Raw genomic sequence first — 23108 nt, 5'->3', positions numbered from 1 at the left:
TGAGGGTGATTACTTCTAAATGTTTTTAGTTGTTCTAGATGTTTTAAAATTGTGTTTAAACAGCCTTGGCACAGTATACCTGAAGGAGCATCTCCACCCACATTGCTCAGCCCAGACAATGGTAAAATTAAAAGGGGAAAAAATATGGTTAATCAGATCCTCCTAATTGAGGGTCTGCATTGTGCGTGGGTCCAAGGTACCCCCCACTCACACACACTATCTTGGGGTGGGTGGGAGATTGAGCCCGGCCCAAGCGATGGCCCCACAATCACACCAGGGCCTATTGGCCAATCAGGGATCAGTGGTGTGATTGTGGGGGCATATAAAAGGCAGCCGTGCATTTCTGTGGATTCACCTGGCCATGCCAGGATCCAGTGGGAACCCCAGGGTGAGCTTCAGTTGGTTGCCATCGACGGAGCGCCCTCGTTTGGTTGTTTATCCTTCCAGACTTCCTGCAAGGCGGACAGGAGTCAGATATAGTTATTGCCAACGCCTAAGCCAATACCACTCACACTGCTGTACAGTGGTACCTCAGGTTACAATACTCTTCAGGTTACATACGCTTCAGGTTACAGACTCCGCTAACCCAGAAATAGTACCTCGGGTTAAGAACTTTGCTTCAGGATGAGAACAGAAATCTTGGCGCGGTGGCAGCAGGAGGCCTCATTGGCTAAAGTGGTGCTTCAGGTTAAGAACAGTTTCAGGTTAAGAACGGACCTCCAAGGACTTTACTCCTTGGTTCTGCTTATTGAATCTACTGACCTTCAGATAGCTTGATAGTTCTATACCAGTGAAATACATGCAGCTGGACTGAACCCAGCATTTAGCAAACAGTTCAGAAAGATACCTGCCAGAAGGACAGAATACTTGTAATCAGTCTCACTATTGGCAGGGAAAATACCTGGTTGGAAAAGCCTCAGGGGACAAAGGAAGCAGTTGTGATGATCTTTCTTGACACATTTCCTTCTCAGGTATGCAAAAAGGCAGCTGTTGAACATCTCCGTCAAATTCTTGGGGCTAGAGCCAGGCTCCAGAGACTTAATCAAGGTGAACTGCAGAAATCCACAGCAGCGGATTTGAAAGGCAGCTTGGTTAGAGGCACCACAATTGTACTCTTCTGACTAGAACTATACCACTGCAATACAGCAAGTCAGCTGGCTCATCAACACTAGGCAAAGTCTTGCACAGTGACAGTGTGGCAGCTCAGAGGCAGAAGGTGGCGATTAATCCACAATGTGAGGATGTGGCAACAATTCAAGTTGCATATTCTGCTATTCTTGTTGTATGTTGATTATGGGATAGTTTGTTTCCTGCCCTTCCCTGCCTTTTTTAAATAAAAAATAAAAAACCCCAGACACACTGTAATCAGATGATAAGGAGGTATATACTTTCTTTCTTTTTTGAGGCATGACCCCTCTGCCTTGTCAGGATACCATGAAAATGACTAGAAGCATTTTTGAAAGTCTTCCAGGATATCTTGCAGTGGCTTTGAGAGAGGAATAGATGTACAGCTCTGATACCAACTTAAAACTAGAAGCCTATAATTTCATGAATCACAGTTTGCCATTTTCAATTATAGTTTCAGCAGGGAGTTTGGTGTCAATCAAGTGGGCATGACAGCAGCTACGTTCCTAGCAATATGCAATATTCTCGAGGAAATATTGCCACAAATGAATAGGCTGTCCTCGAGTTCTACTGGATGGGGAAGATAGCACCATTACTAAATCCCTTGTATGAGTAGAACAAAACGGTATGCAGGTATATATAGGCAGGAAGACGTGACTCTTTGCAGAGGCTTTGCAATTATTTCAATAATAAGCAGTTAAGAATTAATTCTAAATACCTAGAATAATGAATGTATATCATTAAAACGATAGCATAGCACAAGGGTGAGGAACCTGGGTCCCTCCAGATTTTCTTGGATCCAGTTTCCATCAGTCCCAGCCAGCATGACCAATGGTCAGAGGCAATAGGATATGGAGTCCAGCAACATCTAGAAAACTACAAGGTTTGCCACCCATCATTGTGCCAGTGGTAGGCTATTTTTTGTGCCAGGTACCAGGAAGACATCAACTGTGGAAGTGGGAAACCCTGCACCACCATTGTTGTTGTTGTTTAGTTGTTTAGTTGTGTCCGACTCTTCATGACCCCATGGACCAGAGCATGCCAGGCACTCCTGTCTTCCACTGCCTCCCGCAGTTTGGTCAAACTCATGCTGGTAGCTTTGAGAACAATGTCCAACCATCTCGTCCTCTGTCGTCCCCTTCTCCTTGTGCCCTCAATCTTTCCCAACATCAGGGTCTTTTCCAGGGAGTCTTCTCTTCTCATGAGGTGGCCAAAGTATTGGAGCCTCAGCTTCAGGATCTGTCCTTCCAGTGAGCACTCAGGGCTGATTTCCTTCAGAATGGATAGGTTTGATCTTCTTGCAGTCCATGGGACTCTCAAGAGTCTCCTGCACCACTGCTACAGTATGACAATAAAATAGGGGACCCACCTGTCAATCACCAGACCACCACAATGATTCCTAGTGATGATCGTCAAGACTGCAAAGCAGCACACACAGCTCGTAAAAGAAGCCTATCATGATGCATTGATGTTCCATTGATCAGCTCAGGCTTGAAGCTACTGCCTATTTGCAGATAGGTGGTGTCCTCAAGCTTGCTTTCTGCAGAAAACTGTTGTGATTCAAGGACCCGCCACCTGCTTGAGGATAAGAAAGACACATGGACATGGTATATTAGGTTAATGGGCTAAAAAAAGGCCACAACTTTATTGATTACAGCATGTGAGAGGTATTGGCTTAGGCACTGAATAAAACAACAGAGCGTGACTCCACCCCCTCAGGGAGGGTGAATCTATCAAGGGTTAACCACCAGTGGGAGGAGCCTGTTGATGCAAATACAACTGAAAGCTCCCTCTGATGTCACCGGGGGCCGTGCCATGGCCCTAGCCACCAGCAAGGGCGTCAGACAGGATCCACAACTGCCAGATTCCTTTACTGGAATACCCATAAAATGGAAGAGTAGGTGATGGCCACACCCTACCCTCCAATGCACAAACATATTCCAATGCCTAACCGCCAATATCAAATAAGTTGTGACGATTTGCTACGAGATAGGCGAGAAACCAAGTGGCCGGCGCCAATTTGCCAGTTGGATAAAAATTCCTACTAGGCCCCTTGGCCAACCAAGGCGACCAACCACAGGTCCATAGCAATGTCAAGAACCAAGCAGTGAACTAAAGGAAGAATGGGTGGGTGATCCGATGAAAACCAGCAGCACAATTGATGGGAAGTGCTGCTACAGTCGTGCTTGAGTGGCAAAACCCTGCCCCCAAGCCTCCACCTGATTGGTTGGCTACCTGGGGGCGTGGTGTGGTAGCCAGGACAGCTGAGCAAGGGCCGAAACGCCCCCTTCCAACGCGGGAAACGGCTCCCACTCACAATTTTTCCCTTCTGTAAGGAGGAGAGGCTCTCTTGTCCCATAGCTGATCCAGGAGGCATGGAGTTCTTGCCTCTCAGACAATAGGCAGCAACTTCAAGCCCACAGGAGTTTCCCATGCCCCACTTTGGGTTGGGGTCAGCTGCCCTGTTGAGTTCCCCAGTAGCACAGTCAATCCTGGAAGACTGCTACTAAGAAGCCTACCTGGGCAATGCACAATCTGGAGCACACTTTACGGCTCCTGGTTATGCATTGGCAGCCTCACGTCACATAAGCCATCAGGTGTGGAGCAGGTGGGTGTGGTTTGGGGGGATGGCTACATGGGCTGAATCAGGGCCCATCCTGGGCCTATTTTGGTCCATGGCTCAGAATGCCTCTAGAATGCATCATGGGAAAGATGCATACATACATTTCCCCAGAATATTTCCTCCTTATCACCCTCCATGGGTGCATGTTGAAATACATTTTCTGCCAAGGTATATTCAGTGCCAACTAAATCTAAAAGTTTCTTCAGGTCTGCTAATCTGAAAATTCCTTGAAGGTTTTAATTGAGCTGCCAACATGATTCAATTGATGCATCTCCATATTTTGGCTAAAAAATGAAAGCTGGAAGAAAATGTTTAAAGTCCCTAATCACTACCATCACATGGGACACAATACCACTCTAAGAGGAGCATGAAATATTTAGGTGGTAGTGCTGAGAAGTATATCAGATTCTCATTCTGACATCCAAATTCTGAGTCACACAAGCATTACATTTTTCCAGCCCAGCTGTGATTTACAAGAGGTTCATTTGTAAACAAATCATTCTGATGCATAGCTTTATAAAAGAAAAGACGGGAAACTTTGTTGTCATCTGGAAGCACCCTAAGTTCAGGGATGCCAGGATGGTGCCCTTCAGATACTGTTGGACTGCAGGTTGGCTACTCCTCTCCTAAGTGAACAATGATTTTCATTCTTACCATCTGTTCCAGCATAGCCAGTCAATCTTTCAAGAAACAGGAAACAACAGAAATGTATTATGGTTCAGGTTTTATACAAAATGAGCAACAGAAAACCGAACTTCGATATATTTTCTCATGTTTTAATCCTACTAGCTATCAGTCATTTCTCTTGTCTTGATTTCTTGTCCTTTGTTTCCCCAGCAATATTGAAACTCTTTTCTTTCCCTCTCCCCCCCTCTTTGTGTTTCATTCCCCTCAGCTGCTCTGCCTATCTCATCTTGAGTTTGTTCTTTTAAGAATGCCCCAAAGAGCTGTAGCTTATAAAGATTATCTCATAATTGTGTGCACTTGCAGACAGAAAAGAGGAAAACAAAGACAATGCTGTGCATGTATTGTTATAATCTCCAAAGCGTCTGGGTAGTCCAACTTTATCATCTGCACTCCTTAACCTTTTATATATTTAAAAGAAGATTGGGAATAAATCTTTTCAAAAACAGTTTACACAGTTTGAAACTCAAAGGGCTTTAGATTACCAACTGGGCTGGCTACTGAGCAAGTGTGAGGCAGCATCTTAAAGCCTGAGCCACAGAACCTGGTTGCAAGTGAGAAGGTCAAGAGATATCACAGTGTGGACTGTCCATAATAATGTTATGAGACAAGGATAAAGCTTTTTACTAGGAAGCAGGTTCTGTTTTTGTTTTCCCCTTCCGTTTCTAGCTTGCCCCATTCCATAGGCAGATAAAAATGCCAAGAACGGGCAACCTTTCATATTTCAGTAGGAGAGGGAAGCAAATAGTGCAAGCTTGTGTGATTAATAGGATTAGTGTTTGACACACAATTAAACTGAGAACAGAAGGAAGAATTCAACTGGCACCCTTGCATTCTCAAAAGGTTTTTGATCCAGCAGAGGCATCCACTAACGGAAGAGGAGGGAAGGGTATTTTCGCCAATCCCACAGTCCTTAGTGTCGCACAGACAGCTCCAAAAGGTTGAAAGTCTCTGTAGAAGAATGTGAAAGGTACCGGGGGGGGGGGGGAGAGAGTACAGTGGTACCTTGGGTTACATACGCTTCAGATTACATATGCTTCAGGTTACAGACTCTGCTAACCGAGTAATAGTACTCGGGTTAAGAACTTTGTTTCAGGATGAGAACAGATATTGTGCTCTGGTGGCGCGGCGGCGGAAGGAGGCCCCATTAGCTAAAATGGTGCTTCAGGTTAAGAACAGTTTCAGGTTAAGAACGGACCTCTGGAACGAATTAAGTACTTAACCCAAGGTACCACTGTATAGGGGGAATCAGCAAAACTTTCCTCTTATCCCATTAATGGATGTTTCTTCTGGACCAAAATCCCTAACCCTTTTGAAAGTTTAAGGTTCCAACTGGATCCCACCCAAACAATATGTTTTTATGACGCTGAAATGTGATGACTTCCTCAACTATTGTGTACACAGACTGCACTTTTGTTGGAGGTTATATGTGAATAATTGTATGAGTGCACAGCTCAAGTGTTTTGTGTACACAGTTATTCAGATTGTACAGTTGTTGAATGTAATGTGCAAACACCCCTTATGGCATGATGTTGAAAAAGAAGATGGTGGTCCTCCAATGGTCAGTTGTTTCAACAAGGCATTGCAGCAAAAAAATATGCTACATAAGAGTTCTGAGGCCACTGCTGCTTGCAATGGCAAGAAAACAATAGAAGGAAGGAAGGAAGGAAGGAAGGAAGGAAGGAAGGAAGGAAGGAAGGAAAAGCTGCTCACTCACCCACTCCTGGTAAACATGTCTACCCAAAAGTAGTGAGAACCAACCAGGCCCACTCAATTTGCCAGTGGTTTTGTACAATTTCTGTCTACTCTCTGATCATCATGATTTTGGAGAAAAAATGCACTGAAAAATCTTTGATCACAGCTGATACCTTATTGAAAATACTTATACGACTGCTGGTGCTGCTGCTCGCGTGAGTGTTGGGAGGACCGCTCCCTTTCTGCCAACTCCATCCGGCCTAGGGGGCGGGGCCTGCATTCATCGCCACAGCATAAGAGGCCTGGGAGAGGCCTCCGGGACACGACTGCTGGTGCTGCTTCGTGAGTGCTGGGAAGACCGCTCCCTCTCCTGCCAACTCCATCCGGCCTAGGGGGCGGGGCCTGCACTACCATCACAGTTTAGAGGACAGAGCAGCTACCAGGAGCAATGGACAAAATAGTTTTAAATGTTTTAATTGCTTTTAATTTGCAGCACCTTAAATGGGGGTTGTTGTTTTTTATAATATTATATTATTTCATTATCTGCTGCAAATGTTAAAGATGTTTATATATATTTTAAGGTGTTTTAAAGGTGCTTTTATTGTTTACTTTGTTGTACCACCGTGAATGGTGGTTTTTATTTATGTATTTTTGTTTGTTCCATTTTGTTTTGTTTTTGGGGTTGGACACTGAGTGGGGCGGGGATTGGTTTTGTTTGGGCATAATTGTTTTGGTTGTTTTGTTTTCTATTTGTAAATGGAGGTTAGTATGAGGCTTGGGATTGCGACCGTGGAGGGGCGAGGGAGGTATGGCGGTGGGGGTAGATGTTATAGGCGAAGGGGATCGAGATATGGATATGCTCCCTCCTCTGGCAACCTGCACATAATTCTGCATAATTGGTTGCCATCAATTTGATTTAATTAATTTTATAATGAAATATTTTTAGATTGTGTGATTATTTGACTGATTATTTGATTGTTGTTAGCCGCCCTGAGCCTGGCTTTGGCTGGGGAGGGCGGGATATAAATAAAATTTATTATTATTATTATTATTATTATTATTATTATTACTCCATTGAAAAGAATACTTGGGTAAGCCTACGATATAATGAAAAGCAATGGCATTGCAACAATTTTAATTTTAATTTTTTTAAAAGACAGGATTACAGCTGACTAAAGAAAACTGCAGAGATGAAGTTAAAATAAGCCCCACTAGACAGAGAGTTTGACAACCTAGTTGCTGCCAAAGTTAAGACTTTTACATGTGTCTCCATTCGGGATGAAAAAAAATCTGTTTAGACAAATTCACTTTGCAAACTGGAAAATTCTTTGAAATTCACACTTCTCCTAATTTTGTGATGCAGTTCACTGATTTTTTTTTTAAAAAAAATGTGGATATAATGAATATATTGGTGCAGATCCAACATTACACTATATTAGGGTAAAATGATTATAATAATACGTATATTTGGCAAAACTGCATACAAAAATGAAGATAGTAGGAGAAATGCCTATGAGTTTTTCTTCCAATTTTTGAAGGGGAAATATATCGAAGTCCAAATGGAGTGAACGGAACATAAGGTTGGGGGGGAATGTGAAACTGTGAGAAAATGAAATGGACAGATTTATTCATCACACCTTTTGTTCTAATGTGTTGCAGAAAGACCCTCTCATATGGAAGATCCATCCTTTACATATCCTGTTCATAAGATGTTTGGGGCTTTAAAGATAACATACAGAACAAACAGAAACGAGTCGGAAGCCAGTGCAACTATTAAATAAAGAAATCACATCACACACCCAGGAACTAGCTTCAGATAACAGGCAGCCAACTGAACTTCCCAGACACTTTCCAGAGGTACCTCCACATAAGATTGCATTGCAATAATCCAATAATAAGGTATATATTTCCATGATTTTTTGAGAATGGATATCACTGGCATTGCCAACATAAGAACAGCTAGACATGCATAAAGTTGTGCTGTAAGACTGTCAGGACTAGAGAAGCTGTAACGGCACCTACAGTTCTCCAGCCAGGAGATAACACCCGCCAACTCATTATTATTGCCTTGAATTTGCTTCAGTAGTCTCACTTACATCCAGTATGCTTTGTTAATCTTTGCAAACACATTTCTGTTAAACTGATGATAAAAGGAAGCAAGGGGTGAGAAAGAGATGCAACCGTTCCAGACATTGTGGGTGAGAAAGAAGCAAATAGTTCAAGAGAATGAAGAAAAAGTCACCGTCCTTTCTGCAGTGCACCAGCCATTTACAATAAAAAGAAAGACAGAGACATCTGTCTCCAACTTGGGAAGATGTAATCCTTCTCACTTCTTTCAGGCATGCGAAATTGCATTGATTTTGAAGTAGTTATTCCAGTTGTATGCATATGTAGGTGAGACCCGATTGAAACACAAAGGGGGCTTTGGGTTATTATTATTTTTTGAAATTTACACTTAACTGAATTTTACAATGCAGAATTTTACAATGCAGTTCTCCAACCAATGTTTACTAAAATGCACATATATGGGAAAACTGTGCATTAAAATGAATATTTTTTGTGAAAAGAACATATAGAAATGCATTATATTATGAGGAAAAAATTAAGCCTTCAGTTTCATTTACCATATTTCTGCATCAAATCCTAGCAAAAATTCACCAAGGTTTGTTGCGCAGCTCTCCAAATACAGAGGTTTTTCTATGTGATTTTTTCTAATATGCAAATTTCGACAAAGCGTCTTTGCCTACTAGAATGAATTTTTTAAGGTTATTTTCAGAAATACATGCATTTTATGCACTTTCACCCCCCCCAATATGCATTTGTACCCTTATTTGGTTAGCGAACTGCGTTACAAAATTCAGAGAAGTGCAAATTTTGTCAGACAGCTGCTCTTTGGTTCACATTTCTTTTGGGAAAGTACAAATTAGGCAGGTTTACAATGAAATGCAACCCACACTCCTAAACTGCCACTCTAGATACCTCCTGTAGATGGACTCGGGTGTGGGGGAAAATCTTGTTCTTCACTTTCAGGCAGCAAAAAGTTTTAGGCTGGCCCTGCCTGGAACTACTGGAGGCCATAACTCATTCTCACATGCCCTTTACCTTCAAAAGTTAGACCAACTCATGAAAGATTCCAGTGGCTTTAAAAAGATAAGATTAGAAGTAGCAATCGGAAGTTATGGAAATCCCCCCTCCCCCCTAAGCCATTCTTAATTTCACCCTCTTTCATTCTGTGTTCCTTTCAATCATGGACTGCTGCTCCTTCCTGCCCTAATCCCCCCTCCCCACCTTTTGCAGTTCATAAAGATCTCCGTGAAGCAAATCGACAAATCCACCATTCCCCGATCACTCAGTGAGTTGGAGTAATAAATCTTTCAGCGGAAGGATTTGTCAGCTGACACTGCAAACAGCAGGAGCGCCTTAAAGCAAATGACTCCAAATGGATTGGAAGGCGGTTATCAACGGTATAAGGAAGTTAACATGTATTTTATTTTATTTTTAGTTACAACAATGCAGAGTGCACGAGAACGAACCGGGCCAGGGACACAAAAACTCAATTATAATCCACAAAATTGAGATGGCAGAAACTCAGCTGACCTATTTTGGCTCAGCCCTCGCAGCTACATTTGTATCCGAAATTATCTGCAACCAGAGTTCTGCTGGCAGCAGAACACCTGCTCCCACTTTCTACCCTTGGGTGACTAGAGTAATTACCTGCTTTCTACCTGCCCCAGCTCAGAAGCTGTGAAATGTTGTTTATGTCAAGTCAATCATTCTTCTACTTGCGACTGCCAAATGATTGGCTTGGTAGTTTTGAATTGCAGCTTCCCTGGCTGACATACCTATTAGTAGCGTTGTTTCATTTCAGGCTCACGTCAGTTAAGTTGCCCACCAAATGTTGATAACATACTTGCAGTCTAAGACACAGTGACATCTTGTACTCGCTATGCAGGCTGCTTGTGGTGGTTATTCTAAAAACCGCAGCATCCTTTTGCATAGGCACGGAGGGGTAAACCTGTGCCTTAACTGTACCACTTCATCCTCTACATGGGAGTTCGTAGGATTGAATATTTTTCCATACAAAAGAATAAATGAAAATCCTATACTTCAATATCAGCAAAAAGAGTTATAGTCCACCATTCTCCCTGACATGTTCATTTTCTATCTGCAGAAGTCTTTTTTCCCCTCTGGGAGAGCATTCCATCATATATGAAGTGCTATAGTTGAGCCGCAAGTTTGCTGTAATGTTTAAAAGTCCACTCCATGTTTTTCTAGCAGTTCTAGACTTCTGGCAGAAGGGTAGGCACTATGGTGCCTTCTGTATAGCATGGGCTATACAACTCCCATCAATCCAGAACACTGGGTATACTGGCTGGGGTTGTTGGGAGCTGTAGGGCGTAGCAGCTTCAATCAGAGCACCAGAGATGTCCAAACTTTCTGCTCCGCTGTCTGCCTGCAAGTTCTACTGTGCATATAAGGTTACACCCACAACATACATTTAAAGCACATTGCTCCCCCCGAAAAATCCTGGGAAATGTAGCTTACACAGGGGTCAGCAACCTTTTCCAACTGTGGGCCAGTCCATGGTCCCTCAGACCATGTTGTAGGCCAGACTATTTTTTTTTTTTTTGAGAGGGGGGAAATGAACAAATTCCTATGCCCCACAAATAACCTAGAGATGCATTTTAAATAAAAGCACACATTCTACTCATGTAAAAATACACTGATTCCCGGACCGTCTGCAGGCCAAATTTAGAAGGCGATTGGGTCACATCCAGCCCCCGGACCTTAGGTTGTCTACCCCTGAGCTTACATTTCACAGAGCTAAAATTTCCAGCACCCTTAACATTTCCCAGGATTCTCTGTGAAAAGCCATTCACTTTAAATGTATGGGGTGGATGCAATCTTATACGCCCACCCAGCTTTTCTAGCTATGAGCAGTGGTGTTCTATACTCATCATCAATCTTTATTACGGTCCAGAGACCCAACAAAACATTACAAATTAATACAGAGTTCATACAGTCTACCTCCAGGTTAATCAAGCACTTTGTTTGGAATATAGGGCTCGTTTGTTCTTGCAACCACCGATAAAAACTTTGCCACTGCCAACGTTCTAGCTTTTGTCCGGTCTTCCAGTAGGAACCTGACATAGTGAGCCTCTGACTTTCCCGGGAAAGGCACCAGCAAGGGTAGTACTTCGAAGGGTAGTACTTCGCACAATGTAACAAAATATGATCTATGGAATCAATGTCTTGAACACACGAGCAAAGTCTGTCCTGGTAGGCAACTCCTCTCAACCTACCATCTAGCACTGCAGAGGGGAAGACATTCAGTCTGGCTTTGGTTAAAAGCCTTCGATAGTTAGGTACTGTTAGGTTTTTGATGTAAGATGTTAACTCAAAGACATACCCATATTGAACTCCTGCTGCCAGCGGACTACAGACTGCGTGTGACCGAGATCACAAGTCACTGTATGCATTGTCCCATAATCTTTGCTTTAAAACCTTTTGGGTGCCCTCATAGCCCAGGTAATACAGGTGGGGGGGAGACAGACCAATAGAGGTGGCTTTTTTAGCCATGGTTTTCTGCCATTTGCTGACAAATTCCTCATTGGTCAAGTGTTGGTACAGAGCCTTCCCTAGATTAAACACTGAAATCCTGAGCCAATGTTTTAGGGCAGCCCACCACGCTCTAGCTGAAATTGGGCATTCACCAGCTTCCAACAGAAGTACGGAGTTAGGGACGCAGTTAGGTACCTGCAGCAGAGATCGTATAAATTTTGCCTGAAAGCCATCTAGCTTTCGCAGGTCCCCATTATGCCAGACATTTGCTGCATACAGGAGTTGGGAAACGGGCTTTGCATTGAAAACCCTTAAGGCTGCTGGAACATATTTGCTGCCCTTTGTGAAGAAGAATCTATGTATGGCTAGCTTTGTAATCTCCGCCTTTTGAAGGGAGGTTTGCCAATGGTGCTTCCAAGATCCTGTATGATGGAATGTGAGCCCTAGGTAACTGAAGCATTTTACCTGTTCAAGGTTATGGCCATCCAGCACCCATTTAGACTGGGAGAATCTTCTTTCGAAGACTAAAATTTTAGATTTTTCATAATTTTTCATAAATACAAATGGAGCCAGCACAGTAGACTACTGTCTCACTAACAGAGAGGCCTTCAAATCAATTAAAAAATTCACCATAGATAATAGGACTGAAAGTGACCACTTACCTCTTATCATCTCCACTACTGGCCAAAATTCAATTCAGCACTCTCACATAGAACATGAGGATACAGACAAAGCAAATGATCCAGCATTGTGTAGGAAAAAATGGACACCTAGGATAGCAATTGCAGTTGAGAATAGATTGAATTCACAAACTGCAATTACGTTAAGATCAATTATAACATTATAACAAACAATTTATCAATAGACTCCTCCCTGACAGCTTACGAAAATCTCATTGAGTCCTTGCAGGATGTGGTCTCGGTTAACATAAACTCAGCCGGCAAGCCAAGCACTGCTAAAGGGCACGGTTGGTTTGACCAAGAGTGCCGCACAAAGAAGGAAGCCTTAAGGAACACCTATTTGGCCTATAGAAATGCTGGATTAAGCTATTTACCTCAATCTTATTTCAAAATTAAAAAAGAGTATAAAGCCCTTTTGGCCTCAAAAAAAAGGCAGTCCGAACAAAATTCCTGGTCCCTACTATTGAATGCCTCACTAAACAATGAAACTAAACTCTTTTGGCAACTGGTCTCCAACTCAATGAAAAATAGTTCCTCAGCCCCCAGCTGTGTCATTCCAGCTCAGGTTTGGGAGAACCACTTCAGAAATATATTTATGGAAAATCCAAACCTCCCTTCCAGCTTACAGGAGGATGACAGGGCAGAATTGTCACTGCTCCCTAATTGGAGGCCGCTTACTGTGGAGGAAGTCCATACATTAATAGGGAATCTGAAGAGTGGAAAGGCTCCGGGGAAAGACTTTATCCCAGCAGAGTTGATTACATCAAACCAGCACTGGTGGGCTCCGCTTCTTGCACCACTCTTTACGGTAGTAAATAACTCGGGTAAGGTACCATATAGCTGGAAACATGCTATAGTAGTTCCAATCTTTAAGAGAGGCCACCCAAATGTACCTTCCAATTATAGGCCTATTAGCCTGGTCTCAATAATTGGGAAACTGTATGCCCGTTTCCTCAGTAGCAAACTGACAACTTTTCCAAATGAACATAATATACTATCTGAAGCCCAGGCAGCTTTTCATGAGAACCATTCAACAACAGACCACTGTCTAATGCTGTCCTTCCTAGCTGAGAAGTATATCAGACCTCTACAGGGTAAACTCTTCGTGGCCTTTATGGATCTGAAATCAGCATTTGACTCCATCCCCAGATCCCAGCTATGGTCCAAACTGAGTCTGATTTTGTAGGACAAACGACTTCTCTTTCTTATAAAAGCTCTGTACAATGGAACCAAACTGCAGGTCCGATGCGGTCGACAGGGACAGCTATCGAACAGCATCGAGATGACTAGGGGGGTGAGACAGGGTTGTATTTTGGCCCCCACATTGTTTTGTCTATACTTATTCCAACAAGTACAATGTTAAAAAAGGAAGAATTTTCTCCTAGGCCTGCTGCTTCCTCTATTGCTTCCCCAGAGAGCCATATCCCCTTCCTGTCCTTTTAAAATGTAAACAGAAAATCTCCTTCCTATTATTTTCCTCTCTTTTCCCTCCTCCATTGGTTCATTGATCCTTTCCCACTTTTCTTAAAGGTTATAGTTCACATAACCAACATTATCTCCTGTTTGCATAGGGTCTGAAGCTCCCATTCCTTTTTTAAATATTATTTTTAAGGAATGTTGCTTTGCTAACCAATCATTTCATGTCATCCCCCCATCCTTTTTTTATGCTTAAGTATGTGCTTTAGTTTTCCCTTAAAAACAAAATTTTGAGACCAGAATTAGGAAGCCTTCAAATCTACACAAATCAAATTTATATGCTTTCTAAAGTGCTGAATTGGGACCCAAAGCAAATATTGCAGTATGTGTTCACCCCAATGCTTATCAGTACAACTTTGACAGTTCATGCATTTTTATTTTCCTTTTGGGAAATATTTTTACTTTTGGGGGTGTGGCTCTAGGAGCTGTTCTAATGAAATCCTGCACTTCAAAATTTATCACTACATCACCAAAACCCAGAACTATTTCAGTGTGTATGCACGAGAAATATCTTCCAGGTCAATCACTGGGAGTTTAGACTGTTGGTGGACTGTTACATTCACAGCAAAGACAAATTGGGTTGGCATACAAATGGAATAAAAACTTAATTTGTATAAATACATATGGATATGCTTTTTGGCAGCTGTATTCAGAAGGACACAGAAACTCAATCTTGAAATTTGTAAAGATGGTACTGGTCCACTGGAAAGGACATGCTAGCTGGGAGATTCTTTGGCAAACTTTGGAGATCCCTACAGAAAACATAGGGATACAATCTAGAATAGCTATCCTGGAAGGAAAACAAGCATATACAGCCACTAGTGTTTTGATAGTTTTTACTGCAGCTGATCACCTGGCAGAATAGGCAAACTGATTTTCAATTTAAAAGTGGTTTGCCTCTCCAGCCAGCTGATTGGCATCAGTAAAACGTCTGTTGTGTGTATTCTTCTCACCCACCTGTGCTTTATCTGCCCAGGACTGTAGTTCCAGAGACCATCTACTGACTCTCTAGCTCTGGAACAAAATACTCTGAGCACATCCAGGTTCTGTTTACCAAGGTTATGATCTGAGCTGAAAGCAGAATGCAAAATAAATCAATGTGCTCCTGAGCCAAAGATGTTTGCCAGTTAAAGGATTGGTTTACCAATAAACGTATGAAGCCTGAGTGGTCAACACAGGCTACAAATAACATGTTCCCCTTTTTAAATTATTATCCATCAATTGTCAACCACCTAATCAAATTCAACAATAGGATTTGGCTGGGTAAATGTTTTGTAGGAAGTGATACTGTTTACCAGGTATATACCAACCTGCAACTGAAAAATGGTCTTATGTATGAAATCCCAAGCCAGCAACCACAGAAAAAAGAACAGTGTGCTCTCCATATGCATTATCCTGGTCACTGTATTCGTACCATGTAGTCTTTACTGAACGGAGTAGACAGGCTTCACAAATAAAATGTGCTCAAGTTACAGTATTTCAAAACTTTCACCTCACTCTGCTCTCCTCAGGGAGCTTAGGCTGGCACCTTCATTATATACCTCTAGGCACCTGGCAAAAATGGTCCTCTTAAACCAGGCCTTTGGCTTATGGTCATCTGATGCCCTTTCAAAATGTGTTGTGAAAGGGAGGATTATTGGGTTGTCTTCGTTTTTCGTATGCATTTTCTGTTTGTTTGTTTTTGTATATATATTGTGATTTTATGTTGTGAACCACCCTGAGAGCCACAGGTATAGGGCAGTATGCAAATATAATAGATACCTAAATAAGTTTATTTTCCAGCTCCTGCTCCCTGACCATTACTTCAGAACTTCCTCAGAATAACATGGATGTCCTTCATTTCAGAACTCTTAGCTCCACAGCAGTCTGCCACAGAAGCAGCTCTTGCTCCAGCTGCGCTGTTATTTCAGAAATTACACTTTGACAACACCATTTACAAACCATTTAGTTTCACCATCTGCAAAATGAAAATGTTGTGTAACGCTTTTAGATTTATTGATTTTATTTTATTTTTAAAAAAATAATTGTTAAATATGATTATTATTCTAAGAGCAATGAAAATCTGGATCCTTGGATCGTCAGAGCCATAAAACACATTGCATCCAAGGAACGGAGATGGAAAGCACAGCTGCAAAAATTTTTTTTTAAAAAAATGTGAACAGCTTTGGCAGTATGTGAACGGCTTGTGAACAGAAGCATAATCACTGGTTCCTTTCTATCACCAATATAAATTGATATAACAACTTTCTGAGAGCATCCAAGCTCAGTTCAAGTGCTGCACTTTAATGGTGTCACTGGCAGAAACATCACCAGGAGGGCTGGTAAGCTATGAGTGAACAATGCAGCAATTTTCTACACTGGCTTCCCATTAATGATAGCTCAAAGGTGTTAAAAAGCTAAGTCACCGCCAACACACACTCTGGAATAACATGATAATAATTGCCCTATTCAGATAACAACCACAACTGTGCTGTTTATGATTTTTTTTAAAAAAAGGAAAAACAGCCTCGTGTTTATGGACAAAAATAACCTGTAGTCAAAATATATATAGTTTGCTCACTCTTTCAAATAAGATTTAAAATGTACAAAGAATGTTTTGGCTCTTACTTTCAGTGTTACCAGACTAATAGAATTCTGTTTAATTAGACTTACCAAGCTAGATTAAAGACAAAATGCCATAGCACTGCCCCAAAGATTACAACTGGATAGAGTTGTGCTTTGAGTTCTTTAAATAGCCTGCATCCTCTCAAGATTTGGAGGAATTATGTGTATGAAAAACAACCTATGTTTTCTTTTAAAAGTTTCCTTCCCTGGCCTTTCCGCCAGAGAAGATAACCTTGAAAATATAAACTGATATAGAGGACAAGAAGGAAAGAAAGTAGATTAACTTAGCTTCAGGATGAGGCTGGGAATTTGGATCCCTAAAGGCAGAGTCTTGTACTTTCAATAAATTTATTCCTTTAAATCTGAAGTGGGTGCAGGCATCCACTGTAGGGATGGCATAGGAGAGGGAGGGGGTTAGTCTGCAATGTAGTCAGATTCTGCAAACAGCAGAATACAGTTGGGAATCAAACTAGTCACTGCACAAGCCCTGCACTAATTAATTAAAGCTATTTATATTCCTCCCTTTGTAAATTAATTAAAGTTATTTCTATTCCTCCCTTTGTAAAACAAAACAAAACTCAGGGTGGATAATGAGGTTCAACATTAAAATACAATGTTAAATCTATCAGGGTAAACATCCTCATCAAGAAAAGCTCCATTGCACTGCACAGGCCAAAGATCTTATTATCCATACATCTGACAAAAGGGTGTGTGTGTGTGTGTGTGTGTGTGTGTGTCTTCAGATGGTCCTGAAAGATAGCCAAGGTGTCAGCACCAGCCAATTCTTGAGGCTGGTGGGAGAGAATGTTCCAGAGCTTGAGTACCATTAATGAAAATATCAATGGACTATATTAAAATGGTTCGGAAAGCTCCACACTTCATGAGGCACTAGAGCCTAGTTGAAATTCTCTGAGATAATTTCTGATCCCCCCCCCTTCTCCCTGTTCCCAACGTCACTCTGTAGAATCTTTCTCTGAATATCCACAACTATCCACCATCCCCTAACAAACCTAGGGTGGTAGTCAATTAAGTCTTACTCAGAGTAGACCCATCCAAATTTATGGACCTGACTTATCTTCATTCATTTTGATGGGCCTGCTTGGAGTAAAACTTAACTGAGTACCACTTAAATGAATGCCACTCACAGAGTTGTTTATAATGAGGTCACCTGTTGACATAAGGACTTCCACCTGCGCAATACAGCTTCGACTCTCTCTCCTGTCTCCATGTGCCCTTGCCTCCCCCCAAATATGCTCCAAATGGATATATCCTAGAACAGATATGGGGACAGTGTGAGAAGGAGAGAGGGAAAGGCAGTCCCATTGTGCAGCTTACAGCCGCCATGTATGATATTTGAAATGTGATGGAACAAGATGTCAATGAGAAAAAGGATCTGGAGAAAAGCCTCACAAAGAAGCTGTATGCATTTAGTGGGAATGAGGATGAACAGATGAGGAAAGCAGGGAAACAAGGCACAGGCTGGAGATGGGGCAGGATAGCCAAGGAAGAAGAAGAATATGGCCTTAACCTGAAAATGGCCCCATAAATCTTCAGTTGTTAATATCTAACTTCATATCTTCATATATATTCTTTACCTCTGACCTTCTGACAAGCCTTCCCTGGTAGAATGTCCCACAAAGTCTTAACATATTGCCATTATATTCCTTGTACAATGATTTCCAATTTCCAGGGAGGAAATGGTCAGTTCCTATTGTACTTTTAAAGCAGCAAAATGATCTAGCTCTCTCCAAATTGCTTCTTTTATTACTTTCCCTGAAGCATATTCTTATGACTTCAGCACTCTCAAAAAATAGTAACTAACATATGTGCAGTGCAAACCTTTGCATGCTTGTTCAGAAGAAAGAACTGCTCGTTTCAATAGGATACTCTCTAGTAAGTGTGTATATAGGACTGCAGACTAAGAGTGTATAATAGATATAGTTTCTGTCTCTTTTCGCTTTTCTCACACTTGAGTACATCTATGTTAACTAAGGTGTTGCATCATATAATGTCTACATACCATAGCTAATGCAATTAAACCCAATTTCAGCTATTGCAGATTCAAAGCTTTTGATCCCCAGTGTATCTATTCTTAACTTATGGCCACTTTGTACCGGCAGTGACTTTGCTGATCTTCCAAAGTGAGAACTCTCCTGCAATTGGGAGTCTACAATATTTATTTATTTCCATTGTTCTTTGTCCCAGCAAGATGTAGTCATTTTGATTGCTGGAACTAATGGCATTCAGCTTGAGGTTTATGCTCCAGATGCATGAAAAGCAAAATATCAGCTCACTTTCCACCTACAAGTAATGAGACAATGTCTTACCCCTCAAGCAATATCCTAATGACAGTAATTTTTTTTCCTGCGTAAAAGCTCTGTCACTTTACATAAAGTGACAGCAGCATCATAGAAAATGTGTAAAACAAAAGAAAGCACCTCTGAAATGAACAATGCCTCAAGAGTTATGTGGTTCTTTTCACAATAAACTCAAGTCATCACATGTTGATTGTGGGTTTAGATAATTTTTCTATAGCTAAATTATAATAGTCTTACTGGTGCTTTATATGATTTAATCCCACTTGAATCCTACAAATGTGTGTTCCAATACATAAATATCTGTCTAGTTAGTTATAGTTACCAAATTGATTTGACTGGCAAGATCTATTTAGCTCTTGACTTTTTTGGGGGGGAGGGGGGGGAGACTCTTATCCTAGAAGAGCCTTTATTTCTTCCAAAGGTATAGAAAGATCCTGATTTGTCATTCAGTATCCATTTATTTCAATGCCATACTAATTTTATTCCAAAGGATTTACCCATATACAGTCGTACCTCGGGTTACAGACGCTTCAGGTTACAGACTCCGCTAACCCAGAAATAGTACCTCAGGTTAAGAACTTTGCTTCAGGATGAGAACAGAAATCGTGCTCCGGCGGCACAGCAGCAGCAGGAGGCCCCATTAGCTAAAGTGGTGCTTCTGGTTAAGAACAGTTTCAGGTTAAGAACGGACCTCCGGAACAAATTAAGTTCTTAACCAGAGGTACCACTGTACAACATCTTTGCAGAGTCCTTTGAAAACCCTGTGCCTCCCATTTCCCTATTTTTGGGAATCAGAAACTACTGCTTGGTAAAACAAATAAATAAATGTGGATATTAAAACACTTAGGTTCCGGGGCACCATGAAAGAATCCCACCTCACTCCAAAACTATGCCCACACCACAGACAGACACTAAATAAGAAGCTGCAATGGGAATAACATAAATATAGGCATGTTTTGTATGATAAGAAGAAAAATCCTATGCACAAGGCGTTTTTGGTGAAAAGAGCTATACATTCATACTTCCATAGTATATATTCACATTGCATTTTGCTTTTTAGCCAAAATTCTTTGGTAAACTGATGTGTTATATCTTCATACCTCAAAAGGAGTTGGGAGGTATGGATATGTCTTATTCTGAGGTAAATTATGTCCTACATTACAGAGGAGAGTCCAGACATATCTACTGCAGAGATATTTAACGTTAAGAAGGGACAGCAAGGGGGCCTTGAAATTGCCCATCAATAGCAAGCACCTGGAAAACAGACACAGCAACACATCGGTCACCTGGTCATAGTGTTTCCCAATATGGCAAGACATGTAGTATTTAAAGCCCAACAATCTTTTCTAAATTCATATTTATACATATAAATTAGAATATGCAAATTAGTATCCACTTTGGTCCTCCTTTTTTCATAATGTGTATGCGGCCACCCTACTTACTTGATTCTCTCTGCAGCGCCAGACTAGGTCTCAAGCCTTCTGCTTCATTTATTATACCCTTTTAACAACTTATTCACAATGCTTTACTTGATTAATTCAGATTATTGTAGCAATGTATCCCTACCTTTGCTAATAGCTGTACCCAGAGGTCTTCTTTGTTTTCTGCTAGTGACAGCTTTTCCTTTTTCATAGCCAATCTAGTGGCTAAAATGAAGACTGAAGAGCAACATCATCTATCTACTTAAGCCCCTGGGGATGCTAGGAGGACTAAATTTAAATGCCTAACTGATTTCCTTTCAGTTTATTCATGCACTTGAAAAACAACAGCAAAGAGTCCTGTATCACCTTAAAGGCTAACTCGTTTTAGAAAATAAAATGGCATAGGCTTTTGCAAACTAGGTTCTATTCCATCAAATGCTACAGGAGTCAACAGGCGGAAGCCTAGCCTAATTATGACTTTTGAATCTTGGAAGTGCATGTTTTTACTACAAATTTGCATCAGTTGAGGGGAGGGGATGATAATTAATAGGATCAGAGCAGGTGCACACAAGGAATTTAACCCTTTCCTCTTCTGTTTGGGTCGTGAGGAAAAAATCCCCCTTCTGTCACTAGTTTTTGGGGGTGAAGGCAAGAGGAATCACTGGTAATAGTGAGATATTTAACATCATGCCTGGTTTGGTTCTGAAAATCTGCAACTGGAGTTCCCCTTTTCACTTTGTCAGCCAAATTAGTTCCCCCCAACCCAACATGAGGCAGTAGTATGGAATGAAACTTTCCCAGCTATGCTTTTATCCAAGAAGATCAAGGCAGTGTCACTAGTCGTTCCCCTCTCATTCTATCTTCAAAACATCCCCTTGAGGTTGTGATAGGACGCTTGACCTGACTTCTCCTTGGTTCCCTGTGATGAAACAAGGCATCCATCTTGCTTGTGTTGCATTATAGCAGTCCCTCTGTGACCCTCGCTCTTGTTTGTGACGTAGATTGCAGGATCAGACTTCCTGACTCCAGAAGTTACAAGGAGGTCAGTATTGATAACCACGGGCAGAAACAGAAACACTGTTGAGAAAGGCTCCCAAACTAGTAATTATCAGTCCCCTCAGAGAACAAATTTCTTCCAAGTGTGCATTGCTGTCAGCCCAGGTATAATTTATGACATCTTTGAAGAGCCTGTTTCTCACAAATGCAGGAGTTTACAGCACACATGCGGCACGTACGCAAGTTGATAATCTTGAAGCCCATCTGGCAGGAAAGTTACAAACTCCTCGCTCTCTTTTCCACATCAGTGCACCTTTCCTTGTTTCCATACACACTAATGAGACTGAAGCCTTACAAAAAGGATAGATTTTAGTCTATTCAGTCAGCCGTCATTATCATCATCATGCTTCATCATAATCATTACTAGAAGCAGTGCCCTGTGGCTGCCATCCCAAAACTCAAAGTAACAGCACTGGGCAGAGATTATGAGTTCCAAGAGGCAGCGCAAAACAGAAATTTCTGATCCTAACTTCCGTTGTTGGCTGAACCGCAGACTTACACTCTGTATCACACACACACACCCTACCAGTCACACTATTAGAAGAAGAAGAAGAGTTTGGATTTGATATCCCGCTTTATCACTACCCGAAGGAGTCTCAAAGCGGCTAACATTCTCCTTTCCCTTCCTCCCCCACAACAAACACTCTGTGAGGTGAGTGGGGCTGAGAGACTTCAGAGAAGTGTGACTGGCCCAAGGTCACCCAGCAGCTGCATGGGGAGGAGCGGAGACGCGAACCCGGTTCCCCAGATTACAAATCTACAGCTCTTAACCACTGCACCACACTGGGTGCATTATACATACATCATAGAATTGGAAGAGACCCAAGGATCATCTAGTCCAACGCCCTGCAATACAGGAATCTCAGCTAAAGAATCCATGACAGATAGCCATGGGCATAGCCAAGGGGGGCAACTGCTCCCCTTAAATCAGCTAAAATCAATAAAAATACATAGCTAACTGAGGTTCTGCCCCACCACAACAAAAATCCTGGCTGTACCCATGCAGATGGCCATCCAGCCTCTGCTTAAAAACCTCCAAGGAGAGTTCACAACCTCCTGAGGGAAACTGTTCCACCACTGAACAGCTCTTACTGTCAGAAACTTTTTCCGAATGTCTAATCAGAATCTCCTTTCCTGCAACATGGAGCCATTGGTTTGAGTCCTACCCACCAGAGTAGGAGAAAACAAGCCTGTTCTCTCTTCCATGTTGCAGCCCCTGAGATATTTAAAGTTGGCTACCCTATCTCCTCTCAGTCTTCTCTTTTCCAGGCTAAACATACCCAGCTCCTTTAACCGTTCCTCATAAGGATTGGCCTTAAGAAAGCTGCAAGAGCAACTCCAGGCATAAGCTTTGCAACCTTTCTCTATTTTCTATGGGTTTCATAACTGCCCTGCTTGATTTCTGTAGTAAATTGGGGTCTTTCATTTGCCTAGTTTAGGACTGTGCATGTATTAAGCACTAGTGATTTTATATATGCTGCCCACATCTATTACTGCAAAATTAATCTATGCATTCTTTCTTTCTTTATTACAAGAAAAACTCTTTTTAGGAAATCTTGTGTGGTCATATGTATGGGGAGATAAATACAGGTTAGACATACGTCAGAACAGTACTTGATTGCTTTTCCTGCCTCCTGTTTTAGAGTAATGTGTGAAGTGAATGCACACACATGCTCCTACACGTGTAACAAATTTAGTTAGGCTAATAGATGCTGACTGGCCCAAAGTCATCCTGTGAGGCACATGGGCAAATAAGAATTTCTGCCAGCATTTCAAATGCTGAGCAACAGCCCACCTCTCCGAATAAAAATTGCAGGATTCATGCACTGCGCTAAAAGCATAAAAATACTGAAGCATGCTTTTA

This window comes from Podarcis vaucheri (assembly GCF_965113315.1).
Source record: "Podarcis vaucheri genome assembly, chromosome: 4".
NCBI classification, from domain to species: domain Eukaryota; kingdom Metazoa; phylum Chordata; class Lepidosauria; order Squamata; family Lacertidae; genus Podarcis; species Podarcis vaucheri.
Note: the sequence above shows the minus strand (reverse complement) of the source record.